The 11,641-nt window shown below is 36.5% G+C and overlaps 1 non-coding gene across 1 annotated transcript; it reads left to right on the top strand.

Annotated features, from left to right (window-relative positions):
• Positions 1–3,151: 3,151 nt before the first annotated feature.
• LOC112731905 (small nucleolar RNA R71) lies at positions 3,152–3,259 on the top strand. Its single transcript, XR_003167655.1, has one exon. It is a non-coding gene; the product is annotated as a small nucleolar RNA R71 (small nucleolar RNA).
• The last annotated feature ends 8,382 nt before the right edge of the window (positions 3,260–11,641 follow it).

Below are 11,641 nucleotides of genomic sequence, written 5' to 3'. Positions count from 1 at the left end.
TTTTTTTTTTCGCCTATTATTTTTTTTTTCTGCAAGCTTTGTTCTTTGCTGCTTTTTCTTGCTTCAAGAATCATTTTTATGATTTTTCAGATTATCAAATAACATGTCTCCTAGTCATCATTCTTTCAAGAGCCAACATATTTAACATTCTTAAACAACAACTTCAAAAGACATATGCACTGTTCAAGCATACATTCAGAAAACAAGAAGCATTGTCACCACATCAATATAATTAAATTAAGTTCAAGGATAAATTCGAAACTCATGTACTTCTTGTTCTTTTGAATTAAAATATTTTTCTTTTAAGAGAGGTGATGGATTCATAGGACATTCATATCTTTAAGACAAAGTTACTACTACTAATGATCATGTAATGAAGACACAAACATAGATGAGCACATAACATAGAAAACGAAAAACAGAAGAAATAAGAACAAGGAATGAATCCACCTTAGTGATGGTGGCGTTTTCTTCTTGAGGAACCAATGATGTCCTTGAGCTCTTCTATGTCTCTTCCTTGTCTTTGTTGCTCCTCCTTCATTGCTTTTAGATCTTCTCTGATTTCATGAAGGATGATGGAGTGCTCTTGATGTTCCACCCTTAGTTGCTTCCAATAATTGTGTGGAAGAAAATGTATCCCCTGAGGTATCTCAGGGATCTCTTGATTTGCAGTCAAATGTTCTACCACTGAGCTATAGACCCTTGATGGAAGCTTTTGTCTTCCCTTTCCTCTTTCTAGAGGTTTCTCTGGCCTTAGGTGCCATCAATGGTTATGGAAAAAACAAAAAAAACTATGCTTTTACCACACCAAACTTAGAATGTTGCTCGCCCTCGAGCAAAAGAAGAAAGAATAGAAGAATAAGAAGAAGATATGGAGGAGATGGATGGGAGTGTGTATTCGGCCATATGGGTGGGATTGGGTGGGAGAGAGATGTTGAATTTTGAAGGTAGTGGGTGTATGGATGTGAGTGGTAAATGGAAAAGAGAAGGGATGATCATGAATGGAAAGAGAGATGATGAGGTAGGTGGGGATCCTGTGGGGTCCACAGATCCTGAGGTGTCAAGGCATTTACATCCCTGCACCAATTTAGGCATGTAAAATTCCCTTGCACACAACTCTGGGCGTTCAGCGCCAGGTTGGTGCCCATTTTGGGCGTTCAACACCCATTTGCTGCCATTTCTGGCGTTGAACGCCAGAACCATGCTTGTTCTGGGCGTTCAGCGCCAGAACCATGCTCTGTTCTGGCGTTTGAACGCCAGACAGATGCTCCTCCAGGGTGTGATTTTTCTTCTGCTGTTTTTGATTCCGTTTTTGATTTTTTTGTTTGTTTTGTGACTCCACATGATCATGAACCTATAAAGACATATAACTAATAAAAATATAGTTAGATAAATAAAAATTGGGTTGCCTCCCAACAAGCGCTTCTTTAATGTCAATAGCTTGACAGTGGGCTCTCATGGAGCCTCACAGATATGCAGAGCATTGGTGAAACTCTCCAACACCAAACTTAGAGTTTGGATATGGGAGTTCAACACCAAACTTAGAGTTTGGTTGTGGCCTCCCAACACCAAACTTAGAGTTTGACTGTGGGGGCTTGGGTTGACTCTGCTTTGAGAGAAGCTTTTTCTGCTTCCTCTCCATGGTTGCAGAGGGAGATCCTTGAGTTTTAAACACGAGGGAGTCCTTATTCCATTGAAGGACTATTTCACCTCTGTCAACATCAATCACAGCTCTTGCTGTGGCCAGGAAAGGTCTTCCTAGGATGATGGATTCATCCTCTTCCTTTCCAGTATCCAGGACTATGAAATCAGCAGGGATGTAAAGGCCTTCAACCTTTACTAACACGTCCTCTACTTGTCCATATGCCTGTTTTCTTGAACTGTCTGCCATTTCTAATGAGATTTTAGCAGCTTGCACCCCATAGATTCCCAGTTTTTCTATTACAGAGAGGGGCATGAGGTTTATTCCTCAACCAAGGTCACACAGAGCCTTAAAGATCATGGTGCCTATGGTACAAGGTATTATGAACTTCCCAGGATCCTGTCTCTTCTGAGGCAATGTCAGTTGATCCAGATCACTTAGTTCATTGATGAACAAGGGAGGTTCAACTTCCCAAGTATCAATGCCAAATAATTTGGCATTTAGCTTCATGATTGCACCAAGAAACTTGGCAGTTTGCTCTTCAGTAACATCCTCATTCTCTTCAGAAGAGGAATACTCATCAGAGCTCATGAAGGGCATAAGGAGGTTCAATGGAATCTCTATGGTCTCTAGGTGAGTCTCAGATTCCTTTGGTTCCTCAGAGGGAAGCTCCTTATTGGTCACTGGACGTCCCAAGAGGTCTTCCTCCTTGGGATTCACGTCCTCCTCTCCCTCATTGGGTTCGGCCATTTTGCTTATGTCAATGGCCTTGCACTCTCCTTTTGGATTCTCTTCTGTATTGCTTGGGAGAGTACTGAGAGGGATTTCAGTGATCCTTTTACTCAGCTGGCCCACTTGTGCTTCCAAATTTCTAATGGAAGACCTTGTTTCATTCATGAAACTCACAATGGCCTTGGACAGATCAGAGACTAAGTTTGTTAAATTAGAAGTATTTTGTTCAGAGTTCTCTGTCTGTTGCTGAGTGGATGATGGAAAAGGTTTGTTATTGTTAAACCTGTTTCTTCCACCATTATTAAAGCCTTGTTGAGGCTTTTGATCCTTCCATGAGAAATTGGGGTGATTTCTCCATGATGAGTTATAGGTGTTTCCATAAGGTTCACCCATGTAATTTACCTCTGCTATTGCAGGGTTTTCAGGATCATAAGCTTCTTCTTCATAAGAAGCCTCTTGAGTACTGTTGGATGCAGCTTGCACTCCATTCAGACTCTGAGAAATCATATTGACTTGCTGAGTCAATATTTTATTCTGAGCCAATATGGCATTCAGAGTATCAATCTCAAGAACTCCCTTCTTCATAGGCGTCCCATTATTCACAGGATTCCTTTCAGAAGTGTACGTGAACTGGTTATTTGCAACCATGTCAATGAGTTCTTGAGCTTCTGCAGGCGTTTTCTTTAGGTGAATGGATCCACCTGCAGAGGTATCCAATGACATCTTAGATAACTCAGACAGACCATCATACAATATATCCAGGATGGTCCATTCTGAAAGCATGTCAGAAGGACACTTTTTGGTCAGTCCTTTGTATCTCTCCCAAGCTTCATAGAGGGATTCACCTTCTTTCTGTCTGAAGGTTTGAACATCCACTCTAAGCTTGCTCAGCTTTTGAGGAGGAAAGAACTTGGCTAAGAAAGCCTTGACCAGCTTATCCCAAGAGTTCAGGCTATCCTTAGGTTGAGAGTCCAACCATATTCTAGCTCTGTCTCTTACAGCAAATGGGAAAAGCATGAGCCTGTAGACTTCAGGATCTACTCCATTAGTCTTAACAGTATCACAGATCTGCAAGAATTCAGTTAAGAACTGAAAAGGATCTTCAGATGGAAGTCCATGAAACTTGCAGTTCTGCTGCATCAGAGAAACTAATTGAGGTTTCAGCTCAAAATTGTTTGCTCCAATAGCAAGAATGGAGATGCTTCTTCCATGTAAATTGGAATTAGGTGCAGTGAAGTCACCAAGCATTCTCCTTGCATTATTATTATTTTCAGCTGCCATCTTCTTTTTCTGTTTGATAATTTCTGACAAGTGCTTGCTGGTTTGTTGTAATTCAGCTTCTCTTAGTTTCCTCTTCAGAGTCTTTTCAAGTTCTGGATCTGCTTTAACAAGAATATTCTTGTCCTTGCTCCTGCTCATATGACAAAGAAGAGGGCACAGAAAAATAATAATAATAGAGATCCTCTCTTTTTTTTTTTTTTGAGAGTGAGGGAGAGATGTTAGTAGATGAATAAACAAATAGAAGGAGATGAGAGAGAAGAGAATTTTCGAAAATTATTTTTGAAAAAAGAGTTAGTGATTTTCGAAAATAGTTTTTGAAAAAGGTTAGTAATTTTCGAAAAATAAAAATTTAAAATAATTAGTTAATTAAAAAGAAATTTTGAAAAAAAGGGGGGGAGATATTTTCGAAAATGAGAGAGAGAGAGTTAGTTAGGTAGTTTTGAAAAAGATAAGAAACAAACAAAAAGTTCGTTAGTTAGTTGAAACAAATTTTGAAAATCAATTTTGAAAAGATAAGAAGTTAGGAAGTTAGAAAAGATATTTTGAAATCAAATTTTTGAAAAAGATAAGATAAGAAGATATTTTTGAAAAGATATGATTGAAATTAATTTTGAAAAAGAGATTTGATTTTTAAAATCACAATTAATGACTTGATTCATAAGAAATCACAAGATATGATTCTAGAACTTAAAGTTTGAATCTTTCTTAACAAGCAAGTAACAAACTTGAAATTTTTGAATCAAAACATTAATTGTTATTTTTATTTTCGAAAATTATGATATAAAATTAAGAAAAAGATTTTTGAAAAATATTTTTGGAATTTTCGAAAATAACTAAGAATTTTGAAAAAGATTTGATTTTTGAAAAAGATAAGATTTTCAAATTGAAAATTTGATTTGACTCATAAGAAACAACTTGACTTTAAAAATTTTTGAAAAAGTCAACTCAAATTTTCGAATTTGATGAGAGAAAAAGGGAAAGATATTTTTTTGTTTTTTGAATTTTTAATGAAGAGAGAGAAAAACAAGAAAAATGATGCAATGCATGAGAATTTTTAGATCAAGACATGTGATGCATGCAAGAATGCTATGAATGTCAAGATGAACACCAAGAACACTTTGAATGTCATGATGAACATCAAGAACATATTTTTGAAAAATTTTTAATGCAAAGAAAACATGCAAGACACCAAACTTAGAATTCTTTAATGCTTAGACACTAAGAATTCAAGAATGCATATGATAAACATGAAAAGACACAAAACAAAAAATCATCAAGATCAAACAAGAAGACTTGCCAAGAACAACTTGAAGATCATGAAGAACACTATTAATGCAGGAATTTTCGAAAAAAAAAATGCAAGATGCACATGCAATTGACACCAAACTTATAACATGACTCAAGACTCAAACAAGAAACAGAAAAATATTTTTTATTTTTATGATTTTCTAATTTTTTTGGATTTTTCGAAAATTATTTGTAAAAGAAAAAAATAAGGATTCCAAAATTTTTAATATGAATTCTAGGAATCTTGCCATGTTAGTCTAAAGCTTCAGTCCAGGAATTAGACATGGCTCACTAGCCAGCCAAGCTTTCAATAAAAGCTCCGGTCCAAAACACTAGACATGGCCAATGGCCAGCCAAGCTTCAGCATTTTAACATCAGAGTATATTGCTCTTGATAACAAATTGCAAGCCTCAGTCCAAATAAATTTAGACATGGCTTTACAGCCAGCCAGGCTTCACATGCTTCATGAAACACTAGAATTCATTCTTAAAAATTTTGAATAAAATTTTTGAAAACATTTTTATATTATTTATTTTTTTTTTTCGAAAACAAAGGAGAAAATTTTGAAATATTTTTGAAAAATTTTTGAAAACAAAACAAAAAGAAAATTACCTAATCTGAGCAAGAAGATGAACCGCCAGTTGTCCAAACTCAAACAATCCCCGGCAACGGCGCCAAAAACTTGGTACGCGGAATCATGATTACACTTTAATTATGTAGAGTTCATTGCTCTTTCTTTCCCTGGAAATGGCGCCAAAAACATGATGCCAAAACCACGGTTCACAACTCCATGTAACTGACCAGCAAGTACACTGGGTCGTCCAAGTAATACCTTACGTGAGTAAGGGTCGAATCCCACGGAGATTGTTGGTATGAAGCAAGCTATGGTCACCTTGCAAATCTCAGTTAGGCAGATATAAATTGATAATGGTGTTTTCGAATAATAATTAATAGAATAGGGATAGAAATACTTATGTAATTCATTGGTGAGAATTTCAGATAAGCGAATGGAGATGCTTTCGTTCCTCTGAACCTCTGCTTTCCTGCTATCTTCATCCAATCAGTCTTACTCCTTTCCATGGCTGGCTTTATGTGAAACATCACCACTGTCAATGGCTACTTTCGGTCATCTCTCGGGAAAATGATCCAATGCCCTGTCACGGCACGGCTAATCGTCTGGAGGCATCACCCTTGTCAATGGCTTCATCTTATCCTCTCAGTGAAAATGGTCAACGCACCCTGTCACGGCACGGCTATTCATCTGTCGGTTCTCGATCATGCTGGAATAGGATTTACTATCCTTTTGCGTCTGTCACTAACGCCCTGCAATCGCGAGTTTGGAGCTCGTCACAGTCATTCATTCATTGAATCCTACTCGGAATACCACAGACAAGGTTTAGACCTTCTGGATTCTCTTGAATGCCGCCATCATTCTAGCTTACACCACGAAGATTTCGATTAAGAGATCTAAGAGATACTCATTCAGTCGAAGGTAGAACGGAAGTGGTTGTCAGGCACGCGTTCATAGGGAATGATGATGATTGTCACGTTCATCACATTCAGGTTGAAGTACGAATGAATATCTTAGAAGCGAAATAAGATGAATTGAATAGAAAACAGTAGTACTTTGCATTAATCTTTGAGGAACAGCAGAGCTCCACACCTTAATCTATGGAGTGTAGAAACTCTACCGTTGAAAATACATAAGTGGAAGGTCCAGGCATGGCCGAGATGGCCAGCCCCCTAAAACGTGATCAATAGTCTCCTAAGATGAACAATGGATTAAAACTGAGACCAAAGATACCTAATACAATAGTAAAAGGTCCTATTTATAATAAACTAGCTACTAGGGTTTACAGAAGTAAGTAATTGATGCATAAATCCACTTCTGGGGCCCACTTGGTGTGTGCTTGGGCTGAGCTTTAACTTTCCACGTGAAGAGGCCATTTGTGGAGTTGAACGCCAGGTTTTGATCCATTTCTGGCGTTCAACTCTGGTTTTTGATCCCTTTCTGGCGCTGAACTCTAGAATTGGGCAGAGAGCTGGCGTTGAACACCAGTTTGCGTCATCTAAACATGGGCAAAATATGGACTATTATATATTGCTGGAAAGCCCTGAGTGTCTACTTTCCAACGCAATTAGAAGCGCGCCATTTCCAGTTTTGTAGCTCCAGAAAATCCACTTTGAGTGCAGGGAGGTCAGAATCCAACAGTATCAGCAGTCCTTCTTCAACCTCTGAATCTGATTTTTGCTCAAGTCCCTCAATTTCAGCCAGAAAATACCTGAAATTACAGAAAAACACACAAACTCATAGTAAAGTCCAGAAATGTGAATTTAACATAAAAACTAATGAAAACATCCCTAAAAGTAACTAGATCCTACTAAAAACATACTAAAAACAATGTCAAAAAGCGTATAAATTATCCGCTCATCAGACATCCAGGGATTTCCCGCAATATATAATAGTCCATATTTTTCCCGAGTTTAGATGACGCAAACTGGCGTTGAACGCCAGTTCCATGTTGCAATCTGGCGTTCAGCGCCAGAAACAAGTTGCAAAGTGGAGTTCAACGCCAGAAACACGTTACAAACTGGCGTTCAACTCAAAGAATGACCTCTCCACGTGTAAACTTCAAACTCAACCCAAGCACACACCAAGTGGGCCCTGGAAGTAGATTTCTGCATCATTTACTTATTTTTGTAAACCCTAGTAACTAGTTTAGTATAAATAGAACTTTTTACTATTGTATTTGACATCTTTGGATTATCTTTTGATCCTTTGATCACGTTTTGGGGGCTGGCCTCTCGGCCATGCCTGGACCTTGTTCTTATGTATGTTCAACGGTAGAGTTTCTACACACCATAGATTAAGGTGTGGAGCTCTGCTGTTCCTCATGAATTAATGCAAAGTACTACTGTTTTTCTATTCAATTCAAGCTTATTCCTATTCTAAGATATCCATTCGCACCCAAGAACATGATGAATGTGATGATTATGTGACGCTCATCATCATTCTCACTTATGAACGCGTGCCTGACAAACACTTCCGTTCTACATGCAAACAAGCTAGAATGAGTATCTCTTGGATATCTAATACAGAGGACCGAGTCCGAGATATTAGAATCTTCGTGGTATAAGTTAGAACCCATGGATGGCCATTCTTGAGATCTGGAAAGTCTAAACCTTGTCTGTGGTATTCCGAGTAGGATCTGGGAAGGGATGGCTGTGATGAACTTCAAACTCGCGAGTGCTGGGCGTAGTGACAGACGCAAAAGGAGGGTGAATCCTATTCCAGCATGATCGAGAACCTCCAGATGATTAGCCATGCAGTGACAGCGTATCGGACCATTTTCACAGAGAGGATGGGAAGTAGCCATTGACAACGGTGATGCCCTACACAAAGCTTGCCATGGAAAGGAGTAGGACTGATTGGATGAAGACAGCAGGAAAGCAGAGGTTCAGAGGAACGAAAGTATCTCTATACGCTTATCTGAAATTCTCACCAATGATTTACATAAGTATCTCTATCTTTATTTTCTGTTTATTTATTATTATTATTCGAAAACTCCATAACCATTTAATATCTGCCTGACTGAGATTTACAAGATGACCATAGCTTGCTTCATACCAACAATCTCCGTGGGATCGACCCTTACTCACGTAAGGTTTATTACTTGGACGACCAAGTGCACTTGCTGGTTAGTTGTGCGAAGTTGTGAAGTTATGTTTGGACCATGGTATTGTGCACCAAGTTTTTGCGCCATTTCCAGGGAGAGAATGAACAACAAATTTTACAACCTGAGTAACAATTTCGCATACCAAGTTTTTGGCGCCGTTGCCGGGGATTGTTCGAGTTTGGACAACTGACGGTTCATCTTGTTGCTCAGATTAGGTAACTTTATTTTAATTTTAAGTTTTTGTTTTTATTCTCTTAATTTTCGAAAAATTTTAAAAAAAATTTCCAAAAAAATAATAAAATATAATTTTCTTTAGAATTTTTAAGAATGAATTCTAGAGTTTCATGAAGCACGTTGAAGCCTGGCTGGCTGTAAAGCCATGTCTAATTCATTTGGACTGAGGCTTACACTTATCAGTATATGAAGTTGGATGAAGTATCAGCTGTTGTATGACTGATTTGTATTCTAAAGCTTGGCTGGCCATTGGCCATGTCTAGTGTTTTGGACCGGAGCTTTCACTGAAAGCTTGGCTGGCTAGTGAGCCATGTCTAATTCCTGGACTGAAGCTTTAGACTAAGAGTGCAAGATTCCTGGAATTCATATTAAAAATTTTGGAATCCTTATTTTTCTTTTTCAAATAATTTTTGAAAAATACCAAAAAAATTCATAAAATCATAAAATCAAAAATATTTTTGTGTTTCTTGTTTGAGTCTTGAGTCAAATTTTAAGTTTGGTGTCAAATGCATGTTTTTATTCTTCTTGCAATTTTTTCGAAAAATCATGTTTATGTGTTCTTCATGATCTTCAAGTTGTTCTTGACAAGTCTTCTTGTTTGATCTTCATACTTTCTTGTTTTGTGTCTTTCTTGTTTTTCATATGCATTCTTGAATTCTTAGTGTCTATACATGAAAAACTTCTAAGTTTGGTGTCTTGCATGTTTTTCTTTTCTTAAAAATTTTTCAAAAATAAGTCTTGATGTTCATCTTGACATTTAAAGTGTTCTTGGTGTTCATCTTGACATTCATAGCATTCTTGCATGCATTCATTGTTTTGATCTAAAACTTTCATGCATTGAGTCTTTTTCATATTTTTCTCTCTCATCATTAAAAATTCAAAAATAAAAAAAATTATCTTCCCTTTTTTTTTCTCTCATAATTTTCGAAAATTTGAGTTGACTTTTTCAAAACTTTTTAAATTTAGTTGCTTCTTATGAGTCAAATCAAATTTTCAAATTTAAAAATTCTATCTTTTTCAAAATCTTTTTCAAAAATCAAATCTTTTTCATTTTTCTTATTTATTTTCAAAAATTTTAAAAATATTTTTCAAAAATATTTTTCTTAATTTTATCTCATAATTTTCGAAAAAAATTATCAACAATTAATGTTTTGATTCAAAAATTTCAAGTTTGTTACTTGCTTGTTAAGAAAGATTCAAACTTTAAGTTCTAGAATCATATCTTGTGATTACTTGTGAGTCAAGTCATTAATTTTGATTTTAAAAAATAAATCTTTTCCAAAACTAATTTTAATCATATCTTTCCATCATATCTTTTAAATCTTATCTTTTTCAAAAATTTGATTTCAAAAATATCTTTTCTAACTTCTTATCTTCTTATCTTTTCAAAATTGATTTGCATATCTTTTTCAACTAATTAATTGACTTTTTATTTATTTCTTATCTTTTTCAAAACTACCTAACCACTTTTTCCTATCTAATTTTCGAAAATACTTCCCTCTTTTTCAAGTTTCCTTTTTTATTAACTAATTATTTTAATTTTAATTTAATTTCAATTTCAATTTTCGAATTTTTAACTTTAATATTTAATTTTATTTTATTTTAATTTTTGAAATTCCCTCTCTCTCATCTCCTTCTATTTATTTATTCATCTACTAACACCTCTCCTCACCCAAAAAAATTCGAACCCCTTCTTCTCCTCTAAGATCGAATTCTTCTCTTCTTCATTCTCTTTCTTCTTTTCTTCTACTCACAGAAGGGAACCTCTATACTGTGGTAAAAAGGATCCCTATTATTATTTTCTGTTCCCTTCTTTTTCATATGAGAAGGAGTAAGGACAAGAACATTCTTGTTAAAGTAGACCCTGAACCTGAAAGAACTCTGAAGAGGAAACTGAGAGAAGCTAAAATACAACAATCCAGAGACAACCTTACAGAAATTTTTGAAAAGAAAGAGGAGATGGCAGCCGAAAATAATAACAATGCAAGGAAGATGCTTGGTGACTTTACTGCACCAAATTGCAATTTACATGGAAGAAGCATCTCCATCTCTACCATTGGAGCAAGCAATTTTGAGCTGAAACCTCAATTAGTTTCTCTAATGCAACAGAACTGCAAATTTCATGGACTTCCATCTGAAGATCCCTTTCAGTTCTTGACTGAATTCTTGCAGATCTGTGATACTGTTAAGACCAATGGGGTAGATCCCGAGGTCTAAAGGCTTATGCTTTTCCCGTTTGCTGTAAGAGACAGAGCTAGAATATGGTTGGATTCTCAACCTAAGGATAGCCTGAACTCTTGGGATAAGCTGGTCACGACTTTCTTAGCCAAGTTCTTTCCTTCTCAAAAGCTTAGTAAGCTTAGAGTGGATGTTCAAACCTTCAGACAGAAAGAAGGTGAATCCCTCTATGAAGTTTGAGAGAGATACAAGCAACTGACCAAAAAGTGTCCTTCTGACATGCTTTCAGAATGGACCATCCTGGATATATTCTATGATGGTCTGTCTGAGTTATCAAATATGTCACTGGACCATTCTGCAGGTGGATCCATTCACCTAAAGAAAACGCCTGCAGAAGCTCAAGAACTTATTGACATGGTTGCTAACAACCAGTTTATGTACACTTCCAAGAGGAATCCCGTAAGTAATGGGATGCCTCAAAGGAAGGGAGTTCTTGAAATTGATGCTCTGAATGCCATATTGGCTCAGAACAAACTATTGACTCAGCAAGTCAATATGATTTCTCAGAGTCTGAATGGAATGCAAGCTGCATCCAACAGTACTCAAGAGG

Source organism: Arachis hypogaea, chromosome 12 (genome assembly GCF_003086295.3).
Source record: "Arachis hypogaea cultivar Tifrunner chromosome 12, arahy.Tifrunner.gnm2.J5K5, whole genome shotgun sequence".
In the NCBI taxonomy this organism is placed as follows: Eukaryota; Viridiplantae; Streptophyta; class Magnoliopsida; order Fabales; family Fabaceae; genus Arachis; species Arachis hypogaea.
Note: the sequence above shows the minus strand (reverse complement) of the source record. Positions and strands in the feature narration are given on the sequence as shown.